The sequence below is a fragment of the Alligator mississippiensis genome, chromosome 7 (genome assembly GCF_030867095.1).
Source record: "Alligator mississippiensis isolate rAllMis1 chromosome 7, rAllMis1, whole genome shotgun sequence".
Taxonomy (NCBI): Eukaryota; Metazoa; Chordata; order Crocodylia; family Alligatoridae; genus Alligator; species Alligator mississippiensis.
Window position 1 is genome coordinate 60,873,152 of NC_081830.1, and position 11,294 is coordinate 60,884,445.

General features: G+C 42.1%; 1 pseudogene; it reads right to left on the reverse strand.

Moving 5' to 3' along the window:
• Window positions 1-4,691: 4,691 nt before the first annotated feature.
• LOC132251990 (U4 spliceosomal RNA) lies at window positions 4,692-4,822 on the reverse strand (annotated as a pseudogene).
• Between the last annotated feature and the right edge of the window lie 6,472 nt (window positions 4,823-11,294).

An 11,294-nucleotide genomic window follows, 5' to 3' on the forward strand; every position in this document is an offset into this window, starting at 1 on the left:
AAGAGCAACATCTCCACAAGTCTGGTCAGAAACTGGAGCCAAGGTTAGGTCAGGACCAAGGAGACAGAGGAAAGGCAGGAACTGGAGACCAGGCTGGGTTGAGAAAAAAATACACTGAAAGGACACCTGAGAGCAATCTGTTCAATGCTTTTATATCTGGCTTTGAGGCAAGGGTGGGGTTTCCTGCAGAGTGTGGTCAGTTACCTCATCCTGACATTGAGGTTATACAATTTTTCTTACTAAGAACTACACTTTAAGAGAAAAAAATGAGGCATTTAAAGTTAGGGTCAAAATTTCAGTAGTGGCTTCTAACTGCAGTGCTGTAACAGAAGGAGGTACTGTTGAAAATAAGGTACTTCATATTCATGTGACAAGTAACCAGAAGTCAAATAGTGCAGGCCTGACATAGTCCTTATACAAAGCTCCTATCAAAGGTAATGGCAATTTTCATAGATTCATAGATTTTCATAGATGTTAGGAGCTGGAAAGATCATTGGGTTCAGCTCCCCTACACTTGAGCAGGAAAGACTGCTGGGGTCAGATAACCCCAGCAAGGTGGGTGTCAAGACACTTTTTGACGATCACCAGGGTGGGCGACTACCACCTCTGGGATTCCAGACCCTTGGCACTCAACTTATAAAGTTTTTCCGTACGTCCAATCTGAAGCAGTCTTCAGTCAGTTTGTGCCCATTGTTTCTTGTCCTCTCCTGGGGTACCTTTGTGAACAGATGCTTCTCCAGGCCCTGATGTACACCCCTAATATACTTAAAGGCTGACACCAAGTCCCCTCTGAGTCTTCTCTTCTCCAGGCTGGACAGTCCCAAGTCTTTCAGCCTCTCCTCATATGGTCTGCTCTCTAGACCTGTAATCATGTGTGGGGCCCTCCTTTGGACTCTCTCAAGCTTCTCCACATCCTTCCTAAAGTGCAACACCCAGAACTGGATGCAGCACTCCAGCTGCGTCCTCACCAAGGCCGAGTACAGCAGGAGGATGACATCCTTAGTCTTGCTCGAGATGCCTCGATAGATGCATGCCAGTGTTTGATTTTCTCTGCCAGCTATAGTATTGCATTGGTGGCTCATGTTTATTCTGTGATCTGTCACAACACCGAGGTCTCGTTCAGTTGTGGTGCCGGCAAGCATAGCACTGCCGAGCTTGTAAGTGTGTTGCAGATTATTTCTCCCCAGATGGAGCACTTTATATTACTCTGTATTAAATGACATCAGGTTGAGATTCACCTACCTTGCAAGCCTATCCATGTCAGCCTGTGTTGCCAGCCTGTCTTCGAGTGTTATCATGTTTCCCCATAAATTTGGTGTCACCCGCGAACTTTGCCAGTTCACTTTTAATACCCAAACCCAAATCATTGATGAACGTGTTGAAAAGCACTGGTCTGAGTACTGAACCCTGAGGGATGCCACTGGTCACCTTCTTCCATGTTGACTCAGTTCCATCTATCAATACTCTGGGTCCTACCTTGGAGCCAGTTACTTTGCCACCGAACCATAAAGTAGTTGAGGCCTCATTTTCTCAATTTTACCATGAGGACGTTGTGGAAGACTAGGTTGAAGGCCTTTTTGATGTCTAAGTATATGACACCAACCTCATTTCCTCTATCAAAGTGGTGAGCTACCCAACCGTAGAAGGAGATGAGGCAGGTCAGCCATGACCTGCCTGCGATGAAGTCATGTTGGCTGTCCTTTTGAATGCTGCCTTTTGTTAGCCTATCAATAATGGATTCTTTGATAATTTTTTCCAGGATTTTACCAGGGATTGAGGTCAAACTGATTGGCCTGTAATTCCTGGGGTCCTTCTTCCTCCCTTTCATGAAGACAGGCACCATCCACATTGGCCCTCTTCCAGTCTTCTGGGACCTCTCCCAAGTGCCATGAGTCTTCAAATAACTTTGCCATAGGTCGCGTAATAATGTCAGCCAGTTCTTTTAGCACGCTCACATGTAGTTCATCCGGTCCTACTGATTTGTAGATATTTAGCTTCTCTAGGTGTTCCCCCACAAGATCTTCACCAACTATGGGAGGGTGATCATCACCTCCACCTTGATCATCCTGTATCCTATCAAGCAGGCTAACACACTTGGATTGGTGGAATACCAATGCAAAGTATTTGTTTAGGATTTGGTTTTGTTCAGTTATCAGCTATCCCATTTCATTCATCAGGGGCCCTATGCTCCCCTTACATTTTCTCCAACTTCTTACATACCTAAAGACTAACTTTTTGTTGTCCTTGATTCCAGCTGCCAATTTGCCAATTTGTATTCAGTTTGTGCCTTTGCTGTCCTAATCCACTACCTACAGGTGTGGGCTATTGCTGAGTACTCCTCTTTGGTGATTATTTCTGACTTCCATTCCTTGCAAGCTTCTCTTTTTAAGTTCAGGAGGTTCATGACTTCCCTATTGAACCAATGGGGTCTCCCAGCCCTTTTGCTGCCTTTCTTATGAAGCGGAATGGACTCCTTTGTGCTCCTATGATCACTTCCTTGAGGAACAACCACTCTTCTTGTACTCCATTCCTCACTGGACTAGGATCCTGCAGGGCCTTGCCAACCAATCCCCTAAGCTTGTGGAAGTAAGCTTTCCTAAAATCAAGGATTTCTACCCTACTGTCTGATTTCCCTGACTCATGGTAGATGGAAAAAGTGATCATCTCATGGTCACTTTTGCCCAGTTTTCTCAGGTTGCTCACTAGATCATCCTCTTTAGCCAGAACCAAGTCTACGAGTGCCTTGCCCCTGGTCGGCCCATACACTTCTTGAGTCAGATAGAGCTCTTCCATGCAAGTGAGGAAGCTTTGTGAGCAATCAAATTTTGCTGAGTGCTCCTCCAATGAAATGTCTGGGTAGTTGAAGTCACCAGGCTCCGAGAGCATGCAGTCTCCGTTAGTTCTCTAGAGGAATTCCTGGCCAAGGTCTTCTTCTTGGTTTGGAGCTCCTACAGTCAAATTCCCTTCCCCATGTACTCCCTGTATCCTAACCCAGAGGGTCTTGATTTTGCCTAAGTCCTATAGAATTTACTTCTTGACAACATGCAAGCTAGAAGTTTATTCTCTTAGGAGTGGAAGTGGCTGTCTCCTCATCCAGACTAATGAGGAAAGACATGCATGCCTACAATGTTTTATTGGTGAAGGTCATTCTTTTTTTTATTAACTAAAGGGCAAAGAAGCATTCCATACTTTGGACTAATAAAAGCATGAATAAGCTGTTACCTTTAAAATATTAAGCTATTGCTTGCCTAGAAATATTCAAACACTTAAAAGATATTCACTTAAAATCTCTAGAACCCACAAGGCAAGGCATTTAGATCTGCTGTTTTTAAAACATATTACTCTATAGGTGCCAGATTTCAGTGATGAGATGTCACAGGCTATATAATGAAAATGCCCATGAAGCTTAGATCATGAGTTCAGAGGCTGGGACAATGGGTATAGTGTACACATTCCAGATCATTTACAAAGCAGGAAGTTGCCCACACAGGTGCAAATACAGCATGACGCAGCCCTAACAGATACACATGGAGTTTGTTGGTAATTTAAAGCTTGGTCAACAGTGTTTAAAAACTGCTAGTATCACATAACAAATAAGTGTTTTAAAATGTGTTGGGTTTTTTTTGTTGTGTTTTTTGCTATTCAGGCTCTGTTTTGTCAAAACATGCCTGTGCTTAAAATGAAGCACATTCTTAAAGTGATTTGCTCACTCAAAATTTATTTAAGCTGTAAAAGTCAAATGCCTATTTTAAACGGTAAAGATTAAATAACCTGAAAGTAAAATAAAACTTTTTTTCTGGATCAACCTAAAGCAAATCTTTCCTTCTTTTTTCCATTTAATCAAAAAATAAAAATAAGAATATGTTCAGAACGGTACACGTGTGTGTTCCTCATTTTCTGGATGCCAGATCTAGGACCCTGGTGTCTGACTTGTGGCTGTAATCAATGTCAAACAGAACATGCACTTGGAACATACAGAATTAGATGTATTCTAGAAAGGTTGGTTGCTGCAGGGTTGGTTCCAGAGGGGGTACAATAGTGTGGCTGCACCCCACTTTTGAACTGGACCACACCATGGGATCTTCCAGGAACTTCTTAAAGTCCATGAGGCAGGTGAAAATCCTCTTTCCTTTCCCCTTCCTGCTCAAAGGCACAACAGAGCTACAAAAGCAACAACTTGTACCAGACCCAAAACGTGCCAGGCCCCAAGCCAGGCCCAGACATGCAGCAAACATACAGCAGGCTCAGCAACACAGCTATGCTGAGACACAACAGCTGAAAAACAATAAAAGGGGAACTCAGGCCTCTCCTGCACCGGGGCCTGAACATACAACAAAAGAGTGCCAGGACTATTTGGCTTGGGCCTGAACTACAACTAGTGCCCAACCACACCACTTGGTTGGAGCACAAACTGCAAAAGGGACAAAAGAAGGCCCAGGCCTATTTCGCTGGGCCTGGACTAGGCAACAAAAAGCCAACCAGGTGTATACACCACTGAGGCCTGGACAAAAAACAAAAAGTGCCAGGGCTTCACCCTGGCCCAAATATGCCAGCCAACATATGGCTGGGGTTCAGCCCCACACAGGTGTTCTGAAATGCAATAGATGTGAAACAGCAAAAAGGGCCCAGGCTTATGGCTGCAGCCTGGACATGTAGTCTCAGCTATACCACCATGCCAAGATACTACAATCCCCAACACAGGGGCCAATGACTGCCAGGGCCCTGGTTCCTGGTCAGTCTGCACTAGGGAAAAGTTTTCAACTAGCAATAATCGCGCCTCGGGTTGACCTCATTGGCTACGATACTGCCACTTAATACATTCATGCCATCATCTCACTCAAGGCCTGCACAGCCAGTATCTGCCAGGACCCCGTTTCCTGGGAAGCCTGCAGTAGGGAAGAATACACTCATGGTATCATCCCTCTCAAGGCCTGCATGGCCAAAACTGCCAGCAAGACACATAGCTGGGGTTCAGCAACCACTATGCTGAGCCCAAAAGAAGGTGCAACAGCAACTAAAACATGCCAGGTTCTCAACCCTGGCCCAGAGCATAGCAGCAAAACTGCCAAGCTCCAACCCTGGCTAGTTTGTTGCAGGGATTGATACCCCACCACAGCATCCTCCCACTCAAAACTCAGAAAAACAAAAGGGGAAAGAAGAGGGAGAGAACAGAGGTCTGAAGCCCTGAGACAGACTTTCTCAACCTATACCTAAGGCTTTCCCTTCACATAGTGTCAGTTTGTTCCTCCAGTGAAGAAGGGGGGGGAGGGAGACCCCGCTCCTCCCCCCATGTGAAGCAAGCTTTTCTGGCTCCCAACTCAGCTGTCAGGCTTCAGCAGCCCCAGAAGGAAAAAGAGACCCAGCCCAGGTGGCCTGACCCTTAAATCACTTTTCTGACATTATCACCTGGTTCCAACCAGAAGCAGCATCATTTGAACACTGCTAATGCAAACCGATGAATTCAAAGGTGGTCAGCACTCTGAGTGAAGTGGCCAAAGTCAACAAACTGGTTTCATAAGTCCCTTGGAGAGAATCTTTAGACAATGGCCCAGATACAATGAGAGGGAAAGAAGGTGGTTCTCTTTCACTCCTAGAGGAGGCAAAATAAACAGCACAAACAAGATATACAGCAACATAACCCCAGAACACACTTTACCACTGTAGCAGGGAATCAAAGCCTGCCCCTGCTATGCTCACCATGTGGATGAACCGACACCAGAGATTTGGCAGCGAGGCTCAATTAAACATAGACACAGATCCTTTAAACCTGGTGCAGAAGAATGATGTAGGGGGCATGTGAAAGTTAAAGGATGCTGAGACTCCAGGTGGGAAGCAAAAGACTCCCAACTCCAAAGAGTAAAGGATGAACCCCTGGAAAGGGGGCCAGGGCCAGGTACAGAAACTTACCTGGGATGGCATGGAGGCACTGGTGGACTGTGACAGCCAGAACCAAAGAAATTCATAAGCAATAAATGTGTGCTTCTTAGAGTCATTTGGAACTTTTGTCTAATATAAAGCTTGTATTTTGTAACTCGCAAATGTAACTTGTAACTGTTTGTGGAACTGACTAGGCCTCAGAGACAAAGCTATAGCTGTAAAATTAGCTGACCTAATAGTTTTTTCTTGTTCAGAATTTAGCCTTGATGATGAAAAAAACTAGATTCAACCGCCTAGCCTACCCAGTACATTCCAGGAAAGGACATCTCAAAAAAGCATAGTCAGAGAGTTCTAAAGGGGTTGAATTTAGGCGGGGTAATGTTAATTTCAAACCTGAAGATGCTGCGTTGCAGTTTGCTTATTGGATAAACCCAAGTTTGGGTAGTAACCTTTTATAATAATTTTAACACCTGTTAATCCCATAAAATAATAGCTATAAAACAAGATTGTGAATGGCCCTGAGGCCATCAGATTAGCATAAGACTAGGTATAAAAAGCGTGTGCATCAGGTGACCAACAGGAAGGAAGGAGGGAACAGGACGGAAATTGCTGTTCTAAGCATGGACTTCAGACTCAGTGAGGATTGAATCCTGATCAAGGGATCTTCCCCAGTATTTCTTCGGACAGCATCGATTGGGGACTCCTGACTTCATTAGAATCACCTGGTGCGCACCTGGCATTGAGGGACTATCAATAAGTTGCCAACCCATGTCTGTCTATTTGTTGTTTTAAACAGCCCAGGGGCTGATACCCTCGCAGTGCCTAGCTGGCTTGTGACAGATTGATCTATTTATCTGTTATTATGTTATTATTTACTGTTAGATCTTTAATATTGCATTATCTGCTTATTGCATTTATCTTTCTGTTACTGTTGTGTGTGTGTAAGCTATAATAAATTTGCCATTGTTTTACTCCCATCTTTGCCTCCTCAATCCCAAACCAAACAGGCGAGTGGCTAAACGAATATACTCACAGTGCCTAGCTGGCCTGTGACAGTGGACAAATGCTACAGCAGCAATTCCAGAAGGCAACACTGAACAATGAACTCCTTACTCCTGTTACAATCACACACAACCCCAAGTATGTGTGTGTGCATTACACATGTAACAGGGATCTTGTGAAAATAGATTTATTAAGATTTATAAAACCCTCAAACCCACTATTAATGAGTACCACAAAAAATGTTCATGCGGCCATCAACTGTTCTGCCTTCTAGAGTGGGGTCCACATAGTATGCAGTAAGTGAGACATGGGGCGACACACTGAACAAGATGAAAACTAAAAATGGAAGAGATTCCAGTTAAGTGACCACCATTTCCCATACAGAGAAGCACAGCAGATGAGGCAGAGGTCATGCAGAAAAACATTGTATGAGCACAAACATGGTCATTAGCAGAATCAGAATGCTATACAGACCTATGCCACTTGAGTCACCGAAGTTACTTACAACAGCAGCAAATTGTCGTTCTCTGTACATACCTGTAATAAAGAGGGATGAGACAGACACTTTGCAATAAGTCGTACAGATATTTCCTGACAGCAAAGGAATGGTGAAATTGTGGTATTCTGGGTTCCAATCCAGGCACTGGAGAAGAATTTTCTGCCCATTCTCCACAGCGTGTCCCCTTCCCTTCCATCTGCCTCTGTTCTCTCTCTTCCCTACCCCTGATTCTTTGTCACAGTTCCATTATCCACAACTAAATCTTCCCATCGCAATCCCAGTTTCCATGCTAAATCATCCCTAATTACCTGGCCTAGTCTTAGTTTCCCTTCTCAAATCCCAAACTTGCCAGTCAGTCTAAAATTCCCATAAACTACTAAGTTACGATTTTCTATAAATAGTTTCTTCCAGTATTTTTCCCAGACACTTATTGGCATTCATCATCACCATCGCTTGCACTTCTGAGGAATCAGAGGGCATGTCTATGCATGCATTAATGCACCTTTTCTAATGCATATTTAAATTTAGTACCTCTTCCAAGATGAAGTACCAAATTAGTGAGCATTAGACTCTGCTAATATGCAGTAGCACATTTGCATGCTTTTTTTTAGTGACACAATACACAGTAGACTATTTTACAACGCATTAGTGTAATGTCACAGTTTTTTATGTGATGCTGTAATGCGCAATAAAATAGTCTACTGTGCATTAAAACACATGTGTAGACATGCCCAGTAGTTATTTAAAACATTAATGAAATTACCCTCAAAGTACCACAGTAAGGGAGTTAAATGTTGTCATCCCCACTTGAAAAAGGGAGAAATGAAGACAAGAAAAATTAAAAGACATTCCCAACAGCACACAAATATTTTTTGGAACAGACAAGAAGAGAATCTAGACTTCTTGACTCTAAGCCCTAGACTTTAAATATAAGAATTTCTTTCCTAATTGTACATTTATGACAGTTTTCTTTAACATAGTCTCTGATCCCTCTGTTTTACAGATCTTCTTGCTAGTGCATCTACAGATTGGTTTTATGATGAAGATATTAATTATTAAGCCTATCTCTTTGAGCTCTGTGACAAGGGCAAATACATTTTTTTCCTCCCTGATCCTCAGATAAATTCAACCTTTAAAGAGTCTATGTTGGTGGTCAAGCATATTGCCAATTATATCCTCAGCTATACTTTATAAAGGCTTTTTATTTTCATCACTTACTATGGATAATCTCTTTTCATGCCAACACAAATGCACTCTTTTCTGAAACAATGACATCCCAAATACAGTAGCTGATAAAAAATAAAAATAGTTGATAGCTGATAAAAATAGTACTTTTAGTTGATTTTTATCAAATTGACTCCTTTTCTATTTTAGAAAGTCAAAAGATAATTACAGAACACATGACATGCTGTTGCATGTCACGTACATGAACATGTCAAGTGCTTATATACTCCAGTACAAGGGTTCATATTTCAGGATTGTACAGGGCATCTCAAGCCAGAAATCTGGAGCCCTTGTTCTGTCATTTTTCCCTTTAAAAGTTGATATACCTCACACCGGACACCAGTTTTTCTATACACTCTGGGTCTGAGTCTCCTCTTACCAACAGAGTAATTCTACCAACATCTATGGGTCACCTCCTTCCCAACCCTACAGTTCACCCTGGTGTAACTGAAAAAAAATTACCCCCTCTGTGTGGTATACCAGGCTAACAAACTTAATTGCACTGTACAATTTTTATCCCATTCTAAAGCTAAACTAGAAATGGAAGAAACATGGAATATTGATAACATTTCATTGCATTTTCCTTTCATCTTTATTCTACCAACTCTGTGGTTTTTTTTTAGCTGTGACCATTAATTGATGGAATGAATGGCTCACACAGTAACTGTGTCATTTTATATATATTTCTAGACAGTGCTTCTTAAGCTCATTCTCCTGTAAATTGAAATGCTGTTCATGGAGCTGAAGTTTTCTTTTAAGAATCCTAAACAGAACATTTCCTATTCTAATTGAACTAGACACTCTAATGACATAGAGATATTTCATACTTTGCTCTGCTTCTTTGAACATGCTTCTTTGAATCATGTCTGAAGAGTAACAATATAATCCTTATAAATGAAGAATAGCTCTTCTTAGTTTAAAAGGAAAGCTGAATAGAAAATGATGTTTTATGTCTGCCTTTTGTCACCGTTATTCTTTTAGTAGTTTCAGGCTCTTGTATCACAGTTGTAAGTTGTGCTGTCATGGACAATAGTGGTGATGGCAATGTCTTCTACAATGAAAAACTGCTTCCAAAATAATCAGTATGTTCAAAGTTTCTTAGCAACTTTTCATAAGTCTACGCAAAATGAACATCGTGTATATTCTGAATAATAAAACATTTAAAAAATCACATTGGGCTAAACTCATACCTCAAAACCTCAATACAGGGCTTATAAAAACACAATGAATCTACACTATTTTGGTGATGATCTTTGTGTGTCTTGGGAAAGTATTTATATTAACAGAAATGATTTTCTAGGATTTGTACTTATATTGGCCCACATATTTGAAAGGCTAGTGGGGGACAGTTCTTATTGTTACATCATACTGATAAAAGCAAACTTTATGGCTACCTGAGAGCAAGGAGTACTGTACTTGGGGTTAAAAATACTGAGGACCTAATTCTTCATTCTCTGTACATCCAAAATAAAAAAATATATTTAAATTGTGTCATTAAAACCAAAAGACTGCGACCTTAAGTCACAGAATGCAGGATGTGCTTGCTATTGACAGGGGAGTGGAGTGGGAAAAACAAAGCACCCCGGGATGCTTGAGGACTGTACTGTGGCTTCTCTCAGAATAGAATATGTATAGACACTTGCTCATTCAGGTAATTTTTTCTCCTGGAGCAGCCATTTTTGCTGTGGGAGAAAAATCCTAAACATCTGTACACTCATGGTTTCTCCTGGGAGAGCAGTGACTCTCTCAAGAGAAACTGATCTGAATGACTAATTTGGGCACAAGTTCTCTTGAGAAATAAGTCCAGTCTCACAGATTCTGATCTCACACCAGTTTTATACCACTGAAACTCCTTTGGCTTTAGTAGAGATGAGAGATCACAATGTGGCCCACTATCCTCCAAAACAGTTAAGAAAAAAGCAGGGCAGGGTGACACCTTAGGGGACCTATATATGTGCCCAATGCCTGCTCCTATGGGTGCTAATTAGCACACTCCAGTAGCCTCAACATCATGCGTATTCAGTGACCCCACGATTCAAAATAGTGGTGGGGGTGCTTTAACTAAAGCTCGTCGAATGAGCTTTAGTTAAAGAGTCCCCACTGCAATTTTGAAGCACGGGACGCTGAATATACAAGACACTGTGGGTGCTTTAATTACAGTGGCTCCCAAGAGCTGCTCTGATTAAAGTGTCCCTCCCATCCTGGAGCACACCTTGGAACACATATAAAGATGCCCTTCAAGACTAACTAGTTCAAAGCATATACTTTCATAGGTGACAGCCTACTTTGTCATCTGCTCTGAATGATGCAGAAATTGTTGAGCAACATCTTAAAAGTGTACATACTAGTTTCACTAAAGTCCTTATTGCTGACCATTTTCATTCAGAAACTGAATTCCTGAATTAGTGTTGGGCAGTCAGATTTCTTCTCCTGAGTTTAATCCTCTTTTCTAGCTCCTTCTGCACACTAAGAAACACTGAGTGATGCAGCTTCTACAACTGTTCCTTTACATTTCCCTGTGGAGGGAGGCTAACCCCTTCAAAGAAAAAGTGCTGGTTACTTTTTGCTTATATTTCTCACAACTTCCCTGACTCACCTCTGCCAATTATGCGATCTCAGTCTCCCAAAACTCCTCCAACATATCATAACTATCAAAACTCCCGCAGCATGTTAGCTGCAGCCACCTCCTCAG